The sequence below is a fragment of the Sander lucioperca genome, chromosome 7, assembly GCF_008315115.2.
Source record: "Sander lucioperca isolate FBNREF2018 chromosome 7, SLUC_FBN_1.2, whole genome shotgun sequence".
NCBI classification, from domain to species: domain Eukaryota; kingdom Metazoa; phylum Chordata; class Actinopteri; order Perciformes; family Percidae; genus Sander; species Sander lucioperca.
Window position 1 is genome coordinate 33,301,442 of NC_050179.1, and position 12,711 is coordinate 33,314,152.

General features: G+C 42.6%; 1 protein-coding gene across 3 annotated transcripts in view; it reads left to right on the top strand.

Annotated features, from left to right (window-relative positions):
- LOC116036256 (metabotropic glutamate receptor 8-like) overlaps positions 1-12,711 on the top strand; it is a 162,970-nt gene that overhangs the window by 121,869 nt on the left and 28,390 nt on the right. The gene's annotated exons all lie outside the window — the stretch shown is intronic.

The following is a 12,711-nucleotide window of genomic DNA, read 5'->3' on the forward strand; positions in this document are numbered from 1 at the left end:
GGTAAAGAGGGTATTAAAGGAGGACAAATTAAATCAATTGTTGGTGAAAATTTAGCAGATATATTTACAAGACCTGTGCATGCATTTCTGCCACTCTAGGCGAAACACAATTGTGCCACCCCTCTATTTGAAATAAATTAAAAACAAATTGCAACACAAATTGTATCGGCACCCATGTATCGTGAAAGAATCGAATCGAAAAGCATATTGTCCCAGCCCTAACGCACAAGGTGAAAAACATTGGGGGAAAAAAAGATGAGCAATCGCAGGTGAAGAGAAGACGATATGATGCAGGAAGAAAAACCAGCAGGAAGACTTACCACTCCCTCATTTACACTTCTTTTATTTCTTACCTTCATTCCTCCTTCCTCTCCATCTCCTTCCTCCTCATGCCGGAGGCCTTCGTCAGCAGGAAGTGTGAACGCTGACGCCATCATCGGGGAATCCTCCTGCTCGTTATTAAACTCCAAATATGGTCGCCGGGTTTTTTTATTTCCTCCCGTTTTAAATTCCAGATTCCTTATTCTCAACTCAATGGGAGCTGCTGCAGTCTGATGATCTGTCTGCTTTCACACAACTTTAATAATCACAAAACTTCACTCACACAGCTGTGGAATATTAGATCTCACACTTCTCCTCGAATGTGCTGAGACATCAATTTTACGGATCCACTGTCACATTTCAAACAGAATGTGAGGAAGTATGTGTTTTTCTATAAAGGCTTCTGGTGTTGGCTGTGGGTTATTTTTAAAAGGATAATTCCAGTTCATTAGGATGTTTTATTTGGCTGCTGTGCATCATTTCTATCAGTGGCCGGTGCTGTTGGAAACTGTTATCGGTTGATAACTCAGAAATGATGTTGGAAGACTTCAAAGACGACGACCAGTCCGATGAGTTCAAATCAAATGTAGCTTTATTCAAACAGTGAACAAACTCTCATGACAATGAGACAAACGTGAGCATACAAATCTGCCCAAGGGTGACTAACATGAACATCAAAATGGATCCTTTTTAAACTCTTTTTGTCCTCACACAGTCCAAGCTATCTATTTTAGTATAATAGTTGCTTTCAAACTACACCTTTTATGGAAGATTCTTCTAATAGAGTCTCACATTCCAGGCTCTAATTCCTCTGTGTGAAGGTTGTACCCAAACTCATAATAGATTCACACATTCTAAGCTAGGTATTTCTGTGAGACAATGTCACCTTAAAACTGACCCGTTCATAGAAGCTCCTTAGAATAGATGAGATACATTCGAACACCTGCATGCGCAAATACCGAACCTATCAGAAACCTTTCCGATTGCTTGGACTCCGGTATTGCTGCTTGCTCTCTCTTTCTCGAGAACCGCTCATCTAAACAACTTCACACTCGACACTGCGCTTCCTTGTGTCAATACATTTGCCATGATGTAGTTGTGTCCCCTAGCAAAGCAAGAGTATACCTGTCATTTGCTACAAGCCATCTATTAGCGACTAGGCTATTTCCCAGAAACAAAAGCGTTCATTCTAAAAGTTACATCGCTGAAATGTTTTAGTTGTCTACAATATGCATACAAAACATACAAAGAGCTTATAAAATATGTTTTATCATGAATCAAACTATCCAACAGTTTATGCAAATACAGTTCAAACAATTAGTCGAAATGACTATTCTAATAATCATTCACGTAATTTTTTTTCATGCACACATTTAAAGTCACGGAGAGCGAGCTGTACCCAGCATGCCGTTCTGCGGTGTTAACAGTTAATAGGGTTCCCTCTCAATACACACTGCAAGGGTAACTAATGTTGTCAGATACATGTAGCGGAGGAAGAAGTACAATGTTTGCTTCCAAATTTGTTGTGGAGTAGAAGTACAGTATAAATCAGCAAAAAATGTACTTGAGTAAATACTATTTGGTTATATTCCACCACTGCCAGCTGATCCCAGAGCAGAGAGAGAACAAAGAAGCCCTTGTTGTTGTTGCTGAAACACATAAGGTCAGTGTATCGAGCTTGGAGACCTCTGAATACGATTTGGAAATGCGTGAGGAAGAGAAGAAAAAGGGATATTTGTGATTTGGTTTTCTCCCCCTCCCGGCCATGTCGTGTCTATGTTCCAGCATGTGAGATGAACCCTCTCTCTCTGGTTGACTCAAGGCCGTCCGTGGGTTTCATAAAAGCTTTGATAAAGCTCATTTTCGCTCTCTGGTTTCTGAACGATGGCATTTATCTCTCTTTTTCATGACTCTGCGAGGAGAATTTCTGTCAAATACGTGTTCTTCACGCCTACTGAAGGCTGAAGTTGAATGTAACTTTTTCTTTTCTCTTTCAAGGTGAGCGTGTTCCTTTATGCCTGGTGCACACGAGAGGATTTTCAAATCTTACTCGTTTTCAAAAACGTTGGCGACCACAGATGTAACGACTGATGTGACCGTTTTATTACAACTTTTGACGATCAAGTCAAGTCATTTGTCCCGAGTGCTGGATGGTTGGGTCCTAAAACACAGGGCTTTCAAGCAGGGGAGCGGAGTTCATATTCCAGAAGAAGTTAAGGGGAAAACACAACTTTTCTCTTCTACTCGTCTGTTCTGTTGTGGTACGTTTTGCACAAGACATTAAACAAACATTCATACTGTCGCCATGAAGCTCATCTTCCTTTTCTAATGTCCACTTGGCTCAGGAAACCAATGTTGTATTGGTGCTGTTGGCAGCCATGTCCCTGTTCTTTGTTTTGTTTTTTTAAGATAATTTTTGGGGCATTTTAGGCCTTTATTTGTCAGGACAGCTTAGACTTGAAAGGGGAGAGAGAGGGGGAATGACATGCAGCAAAGGGCCGCAGGTCGGAGTCAAACCTGCGGCCGCTGCATCGAGGAGTGAACCCGCTCTACCAGGTGAGCTAACCAGGCGCCCCATATTCCGGTTCTACACAAGTACGCAACATCCAGTTGGTGGCACTTCCCCGTCAGCTCGCTCTCATTGGCTATTGCGGGTTTCTGCTCAATATTCCATTGCTGTTCACACTACAGGATTTAAAATGCTAAATATCAAACGTGTGTATGTTCTTAGTTTAATCTGTGTGCTTTTATGTTTGCACCATAGAGTAGCACTTTTAATGTTGTATGTACTTACAATAACAATGAAGTCAATTCTGATTCTGAAGTCTGACACAATTGGCTATTCACGATTCGAAATCAGAGACTCTCCGTGACGTCACAGATTATTTCTCATTTGTACCTTTTTTTTTTACCATTGTAAGTTTAATATGTTCTTGTTCCGCGTGTCACCGAAACGTTCATTTTGTAACCCCACCCACAATCTTTTCCTAAACCTAACTGTCCCGTTCTTGTGCCGCATGTCAGTTACACATTCGTCACCACCCCAGAGCGCCAAAAAGTGACGCCAAGAGTCCCGACCAAGCGCATCCATAAATGATGCCAAAGGGCTAGACGCTAAACGAGACTTTTTGCATCAGTAACAAACGCCAAAGGGGCATCTGACCAAGCGTTGCTTTTTGACGCGCTGGCAGTGAGAATGTTTTGGTAGAAAACATGGACGGATAGTCTCTGTGACGTCACAAAGTACTTTTAATTTTTATGTTTTTTATCATTGTAAATGTAATTTGTTGGGGGTTTTGACTGTTGAACAAAACAAGACATTTGAAGATGTCCCCTTGTCACTGTGTGTCTGACCACATCTCGACAGTATCAGTTTTATCTATATATATATATATATATATATATATATATATATATATATATATATCCTTCCTCCCTCCTAGCCTTCTACCTGCGGACGGGGGATTCAATTTGAATAATTTTTCTATCTACCTGCTCTGCACAGAGGACACACATAAAACAGAGGAGAGAGGAGGAGATTGAGCTGATTCTGTGGCTGATGTGTTGAGCTCTGAAGGATTCATCTCTCTGTGTCAGGCCTGATGGATGCGAGGAGCTGCTGGATGTTATTTCTGCAGGAGGGGGAGAGACATTAAACATTGAATCAGCAGTGGGTTTCACCCGCAGGGCTGGAACAGTAAATCTGTGCACAGTTGAAGCCAGGCTTGAGGCGCTGCACGTCGTGGTTTTTAAACATTAAACAGTTAGTTGCCTCGTTCAGTGAATTAAAGCAAACGGGTGGGGGAAAAACAGGAAACGTGACAGAGACAGGAAGATTAGTCAGTCATCTTTTAGATTAAAGCCCAGAGGAGGAATCTTATTAAGGAGGAATTCAGGACAATTTGTGTGCTCCTGTCCTTCTATTTTTGTGAGGACTATAGTTTTTGATTTTCAGGACATTTTTTAAAAAGTTAGAACTTCTCACAGCTGTCTTCAAAATCTGCACACCAGTTTGATACACAAAACTTAAGTCATGTATAATCCATTGCCTTGAACATCAAGTATCGGCATTAGTTCTGTCAAAGTGGCATTACTGTTGCTTGGTAACACCTACAGAAATGGATGAATATCAATTGCTTCCCGGCACTGTAAAAATGCATAAAAAATGTAGCTTACACTTTACTTGAAGGTATCTACATAAGAGTGACATGACACTGTCATGAATGTGTCATAAACAATATATAATATTGTTTATATATATATAAACAAGTCATAAATGTTTATGACATAACGCTTCTTTTAGTAAGTGCCATTCGGTTTTTGTCATCACAAGTTATGGTTAGGGTTAGAGTTAGGGTTCATGTGTCATGACAGTGTCATGTGTTCATGACAGTGTCATGTCACTCTTATGTAGATACCTTCAAGTAAAGTGTTACCAAAATGTACATAGGAGTACATGATTTTGCAAATATAGTAACATAACCAGTCAGTGGGGCTGCACTGATTGCAGGAGGGGGTTAAACCCAGGAGGTGAAAGGGCTTGAGCAGGTGTAGCACAGAATATGGTTTTATTTAACCAATAGTGGTGTCAGATCAGAAAGCAGATATGATAAGATAATATGACTTTATTGTCATTATATTACAAAGAATACAACGAAATAGCGAGTGCCCCTCCCAGCGGTGCTTGAAAGAAAACTATGTTGCACACATCCGTATATAACATAAAAACAACATTCATTCAACACACAACATTCATCATAAAACAGCAGCTAATATCTGTCGCTCTGGAGGGCATAAACTGGCAACGTACATTCTCATTTAATACGGAATGAGTTGTTTTAGCCTTTAGGCCTAATGTCAGAAAACATTCGACAAAATGGAAACACAAAATGCAAAAATGAACGGAGAATTAAATTCAAAAGAACACAAAAATCTCCATTATTCCTTTGATGACTTATTGTGTACCAATGAGAGTTGCACATTGTTGGACGTTTGCTGTCTGAAAAAGATTTTACATCAGTGCTGAAACAACAAGTCGTTATTTATCAGTTCAGTTATGAACCAAACATTCCTAATATTATCTGAGAGGATGCTTGTCTACTCCTCAGTACCTAGAGCAGGGGTCTCAGCCAAGGACCCCTTAACTGAAAGAGAGACGGAGCAGGGACCCCCTACTATATGTTGTATAAAATGAAGTTGCATATTAAACTGGGTCTACAATAACTTGTAAGGCAGCCTAAAGCCTTTATACATACCTTTTTGCATAGAATCCTAAGCTATTCAAATAGCCTAATAATTGTTGGCTTGGTTTTATAAATCATGTTTTAATGGTAAACATACATGTGGCACTGTAAATCCTGATGAACTGTATCTGTGGGTGGCTACCTTACCTATAGGCCAGTAAGCAGTGGGGAGTTATATTTACTAATAATATGTTGGATTCATGTTAAGACATTTTAATTTTTGAAAAAACGATACTTTGGAGACCCCCCTGCATTGACTCTGAGGACTCCCTAGGGGCCCCTGGACCCCCTGTTGAAGATCCCTGACCTAGAGGATTTAATTTGACTCCGGATGGCCAAAGATCGGCTTAATTCTTTAATTTTATGCACTCTGGGCTGAACTGAAGATGATGATAACGAGTTAATGTGCAGCCTCAGGGAACATCTCCTCGGTGAAGCTCCAGGTTGCTGCTTCTGCAGCAGCACACATGCATCGTGACTGAATCCTGGCTCAGCATGCGGCTCATGTGTGGCTTGTGCCTGATTGAGCTTATTAAGGCCTTTACACACGCGCACACACACACACACACTCACTCACACACACACTCATGTCACGCTGCTTTTGGGGCTTTCCCTCCATGAATCTGTGAACAGCATGCTCGGTTAAACCTTCACATACATCAAACGTTGACATAAATCAAACTCGAGCTGCTCCTCTGTTTTTTTTATGCTTCACTTCTCTGAGCGCGGGGCAGCGGGGTTACCCATAATTCCGTGTATGAAATGCAGCGAATCCAGGGCGAAGCGAGGGCTCTGTGGCGGTGGCGGCCGGGGGGCTTATCGCTAGCTCACCCGTGTGCTCCCTGCCCGTGTGCTTATTTTTAGAGCGTCGAGAGGCTAATCGAGACGCTTGTGCTAATGTTAGCACTCGCTTTACTAGAGCTGTCCTATTGTAACGTCCTGTTTGAACAACAATTAGCAGAGCGAGGGAGGGGGAGGAAAGGAAGGGGGGGGGGGATGTCAGGGAGATTCCCCCTTGATTCATTTGGACAGCAGATGCTTTCTAAGAGGCGATAAAAGCCTGTTGGTGCCATTTTTAAGAGGGACGCAGCGTGACTGCCCCTGTGGAGCTGCAGGAAGAGAAACCCTTTACAGTCAGATCCTTGATGGAGGGATGAGAGGGAGGAGGAGGGAGGAGGGGAATACTGTAGGTGAGTGGAGTGATGAATATGTGAGGAGCTTTCATCTCCCGCTGTGTCTTCACTTCAAATATGCAGCTTTTTATAAACTGCTGAACAAAGCAGGAAGAGGAAACAGCCAGAGAGAGAGAACATCTTTTTGTTCCTGCACTGTGTGAACCTCTCGATTAAAGGAGCAGTTCAACATTTTAGGAAATTCCTCTGCTTTGCTTTTAAACACTGTTTTTTTTCACAAAATCTACCCTCAGCAGCCACCTACTGTGAATTATACTGTGAATAGAATTCTGCCATAGCAACAATCTGGTGAAAGCAGCTTTTCTCAGATTTGTGAGCTTGAATGAAAATAAAATATTTCACTGTTCATGGGAGATCGAGACATTTGAAGGGAATGACTAAAACGTTAAGGTAATCGGTTGTGGAATCATAAATTGACCGAACAACTAAACAGCTGAACGAGGAGTGCAGGAACCTGAATAAGTTGCAGTCAGAGCGAGGATGCAGAGGTGAGAGCAGAGTGTGTGCGGGCTATCACACAGATGAATGGACCAGCTGCCAGGCTGCAGCTGTGAACGCCCACGCCGACCGACCGCCAAGGTCTCACGGAAACAATCGATACAGGAGGACCGCTTCAATAAAACTCTGAGGCCTCGCTCCGCTGTGTTTCAGGGCGACACACACTTCCTGCGCAGTGAAGACGAGCTGCTGCTGCTGTCGGATCCATTCAGTTCAAACAAGTGGATTAATGGAGCATCAGGCCTCTTTCTGCTCTGATTCGATAACAAACTGCAGCTGTGACAGCACTGGCGGCAGCAAGGTATCAGACAGTCTGGAAATAAAGTTCACAGCTCGTAAGAACTTCACTCATCACCTTGAGTATTTATGGTTCAGTGGAATGGAAGTACATGCATGCATACTGGTAGCGTTGCGAGGACTTTGGAGAAGCGGGGCGTCAAGTTGCCCGCTCCTCATTTGCCTGAAGTTGCCTGGATTCAACTAAATGCAAATGAGGAGCGGGCAACTCGACGGAGTCAGCTCGACGCCTTTCAAAAGCTGACGAAAATCTTTTAAACCGACCGTTGTCGATCTGAAACGAAGACAGATTCAGCGACTGCATGGCCTATTTCTGGCTCGGTGAACTAGTTTTGTTTAATAAGAGATCGTATTCCAAACGAGCCGCCATTATGGTTGGTTTTAAAATCCGGGAGCAGACAGACCCACGTGACGTGTTCCTCCAATCAGGTGCAGCCATCGCGGTTGTAGGAGGGTGTGGACTGTTGTCTTCGCTGGTCAGTGAAGAGAAACTGGTGGCAAGCCCACTAGCGTGCAATGCTGGGAAGCAGGGCGATCCCTTCAGTAAAAACAACGCGTATATGGACATGTACCATCACAGCTGATCCTAACCCCCATTTTCCACCAGGGGCATCTGCGCTGCATTCCGGAGGCGCCACGACACTCTGCAAGCAATCGCGGCCATTTAAGTCAATGCTTGATATTCCACCACTGGCGTCACGCGCGTCACAAAAGCATGCGTGAAGCAGATCTTCACTCCATTCCGCTAAATATACAGTACACGGCAGGTCTATTTTCACGTGAGTCGCGGGGCATCAGACAGCAGGGCAGGAAGTGAAACAGCGAGAGCATCCAGTCAGTTTACCAAAAGAAACCCCCCCAGTATCGTGCACGTCTCCTTTACAACACCATGGAGGACGAGAGATTCATCTTGGAGGTGGAAAAACATAATAGACATCATAGATCCTTTGTATAAGGACAACGCCAGACCAAAATAAAGCAGCCAGGTTTATGGTGATTTTGGCTGTCTTGACTTTTCAGCTGTGTCTAGAGCGAGACAGGCAATCAGGCACACACCAGAGACAGACAGACAGACACACACACATGCACACACTCTCACACACACACTCTCACACACACACACACACACACACACACAGATTGGAGTGGCCTGGCTGGAGTTGGTGGGGGTTGTTATTGGATGACTACCAAACACACACAAGGAGCAAGAGAGAGAGAGAGAGAGAGAGAGAGAGAGAGAGAGAGAGAGAGAGAGAAAGACGTTTTGTAGAGTGGAGAGGAGAAGAATCGCTCTGTGACCGTGGCAGAGAAATGCACGTCTAGTGTGAATAGCCAGATGCCCGATCAGGCACGAATCTATGCGGCGCTTTGCTGGCAGTCTGTTCTTGGCGTAAGAATGGCAATGTGCGTCCATCAGACCAACACTTTGGAGTAAGATATCTCAACAACTATTGGACTGATTTCAACGAAATCTGTTATGGATATTCATAGCTCTCAGATGACGAATCCAACCAATTTCCACAACATTCTTACGAAAGGTCTTTGAGTCCACTTGGTTACTAATATCCAAGACCCAACCTGAGACCCAAGTCAGGGTAGGACCTGACCCATGGAAAACCTACCAAAACTCTGGGTTCATAAATTGAACCTGCTTTGATTGATTTTTGGCCACTTGGTGCAGCAAAACAAGCTGAAAACATCTGACATACCTTATAAAGTGTTAGCAAACAGCTTCCTACCACAACATGATCGTCTCATTGGAGACGTGTTAAGTCTAAGTCCAATATTCACTATATTTTAGCTCTGAATTGGTCTCCACTTACTCCTGAGAAGAAAAGTTGGCTCTTTTTAGCCTCACAGTTTGAAAACTTCTGATCTAAATATACACACATTATCCATTATCCTCAGCATAACGTGGTCTTAGTTAGAAGTTACTGTCTGTAAAGTCAACGCATTCTCATGAACAGGATCGGAAAATTAAGGCACACCAATTCGTATGATATCTTACGAAATTAGGCTACCGCAGGCTGGTCACGTGACGCCTGCTACAGAGCTCAGTAAGCTGTCGGCAGCCTTTGGTAGTTGAGATGAGCTGACAATTGGTTACTGGTAGCCGGCCACACAGCACCGCGAGATGGTGGTCCGATTAGTGTCCGTTGCTAGTTGAGTTTAGCCGACAAAGACCACTGTGAGCTGGGTACAGGGTACCGCAAAATGACGGTCCTTTCAGGTTCTTTCAGTTGAGTTTACCCGACGACAGTTACGTTTTGGCACCAAAACGACTAGTTAAGTTAGGAAAAAGATCGTGGTTCGGATTAAAACAATACAGAAGAAACAAACACGCGTTTCCTTGGTGACAGTATTTTGTTTCCCCCTGGAAGCGAATTCTGCTCCCTGGCTTAAAAGCGTTGTGGTTTATGACCCATCCATTCACTGCAATAAATATGTGCAATACATACAAATTACAGTGCTTTACTTTTCGTAGCTATATGTACAAATGGTTCATGAGAACAGCCTGGTAAAGTATGTGTTGTTTAAAACAATTGAGATTAAATACGTGAACCAGCACTATGGTCCTTTTGGAGACTTGATGAGCTCTTTTCCTAGATTCGACTTGTTTTTTATTTGACAGAACAGATTGTTTGATTGTGGTTTGTCTTATTGTGTTTAATGACAAAGCTGCAGCATGTGTCACCACAGATTTATCATGATTACCATATTTGGAAATAATGTGGAGCGAGGATGTTAATTCTGTATCAACTGATAGTGGGGGTGGATAAAGAGGAAGAGGTGGTAATGGTGGTTGGGGGAGGGGGGGGGTTTACATCCTGAGGCCAGTTTTGGTGATTCATCGCCACGCTGATGTGATTTGTGATGCTTTTATTCATGTTGAAGAAGGAAATCGGGGCAGGATAGAATCAAACTGGCGCCCACTCACTTCATTATAAATCTGTTTTATTTTTAATTATTTGTTCTGCTCCAATCTGCTCCTCTTCCTCTCGGCGAGGAGTACAGCACTGCTGTACGATAAAAACACAATACAGTGAAAACAGCAGCTGGACGAATCTGAAAACAAAACATGAAGTTTTAGGAGGATTCACTGAACATCTGTGTGTTCTTTGCAATGTTCAAAACAACAATTTGGATTTTAAAATTTGAAGCCTTAATTGTGTCGCAGGCGTGACGGAGGAAACAGACTATGCATACTGATTATATATTGTGTCTCGAACCAGCTCCCTAAGTAGTTTTAACAATCTTGAATGCTTCTTGGAAGCATTTACACTTTGCTTCTTGGAGCTCAGACAGCTATCCAATCTGCCCAAGATGTATAAAGGGACAAGGTGCAGATGGTATTAAAGGAAAACTAATTAAATACATTGTTAGTGAATTGCAGACACAATCAGTATAAACTAGAGGTGTGACGAGATCACAGATTAAAATGTGATTAGACTTCTCGTCGAGGTAAAAATTGTCTCGCGATATCTTTGTCATACCTGCCCAGGGACTACAGGTGGAAATTAGCAATTGTTGCTATAACCTGGCCCAAGACATATTCTCTTGTTTAACAAGTTTAATGTTTATTTGTGCATTGTCCCTGTTTCAAATAAATCAATTTCCATTCCATTCCATTCCATATCAGTCACAAGTGCAGAGCTGTCGCAAGTAGACAGAGTCTGACCTGGCTGGTCTTATAATACATCTGGCTTGGACCTCTAATTTAAATCCTTATAGAGAAAATCAGTGACATTTTTACTTCCGGAACCACACTGTTGAGCTCTATTGAAGTTTTCTTTACAATAGTGTTAAAATCTTGTCTTGTCTCATTCTCGTGAATCCAATCTCGTCTTGTGAGCTGAGTGTCTCGTCACACCCCTAGTACCAACAACTTTTGAATTGCCAGATGCGTCAATTCGTTGCGTCATACATCGTACCCATACATCTTCATCCGTATATCCCGGGTCAGGTCCCGGGGGGGTGCAGCTTAGCAGAGGACCTCAAATGTACCTTTCCCGCGAAAATGTGTTAATACAAAATGAATAATACAGAAGACATAAACATTTTCCTCAAAACTTTAATCTGTAAGATATAAATGTCATTTCTAAGTGACAGGGTTGGATGAACACTGAACTACATGTTTTTAGTAGATTTCTTACAGAGTGCTTTAAGGTTCTCTGGATCTGTAAAATTGTCTGAGCACTAATATTTTGTGTCCCTTTAAAAAGTTACTAAAATATTTGATTCCGGTTAGTTTCAGGATTTGATCATAAAACTTCTCTCTCAGAAGGAAACAAACTCGCTTTGAGCGTCCAGACTGTGAGACTGTCCAGACAGACAGATATAGGACCTTATTCTGTGAAGTTATTCAGGTGACAAACCACTTTACAGGATAATATAAGGGTGTAAAAGCTCTGAATATCATTATTTTACGTGTTACTACAGTAAATTGCAGTTTTTACTCCACTGCTTAAGAGAAATTATGAGAACTTTTGAGACTGACTGAAAGCAGTTCCAGATGTTTTTTTCTAAAATATTATCAATCTGCAGGCTAAGTGTGAACAGTGTCAAACAGCATGCGATTTTAACTTGGCAGGATTGATTTTGCCAATATGGCAACAAGAGGTTTATGTGGTTGTTTTGGTGACGAGCCGGCAAGAAAACTGTGAAAAGATGAGTCAAACCTGCGTCGTCATTTGCCACACTTGCCAGTGAGTGATGTTGGATAATAACCTGACGCGCCAGATGGTTTGATAACATAGAACCATCTGAGAAGCCGTCGTTGGAAACTGTTTGGAAAAGAGCAGGCACTTTCAAAGAATACCTGGCAGGTGATGGGATGAACCATCCACCTATCACATCCACCATGTTGTTCTGAACGAAGAGTCGCACCCGTCCACACACACCTAAACCACGCACGTAACTGCCAGTAGCTCCTCACCGGATGCTGATTGGTTCGGTAAGCTGGTAGTTCAGACACAGATGCATTACTTGAAGCCTGACCAGATTGTTTTTTTCCCGTACAATATGAGATCCTGCAATTGTCGCGTTATCTCGTGATATTGTGAGAATCCAGCTGCCCTGCCAGGATAAAGTAGTTCAGACACACATGGAATAGCAGGATGTGCTCTTCCACAGCACAAAAGCAGTTAGCATCAAGAAGC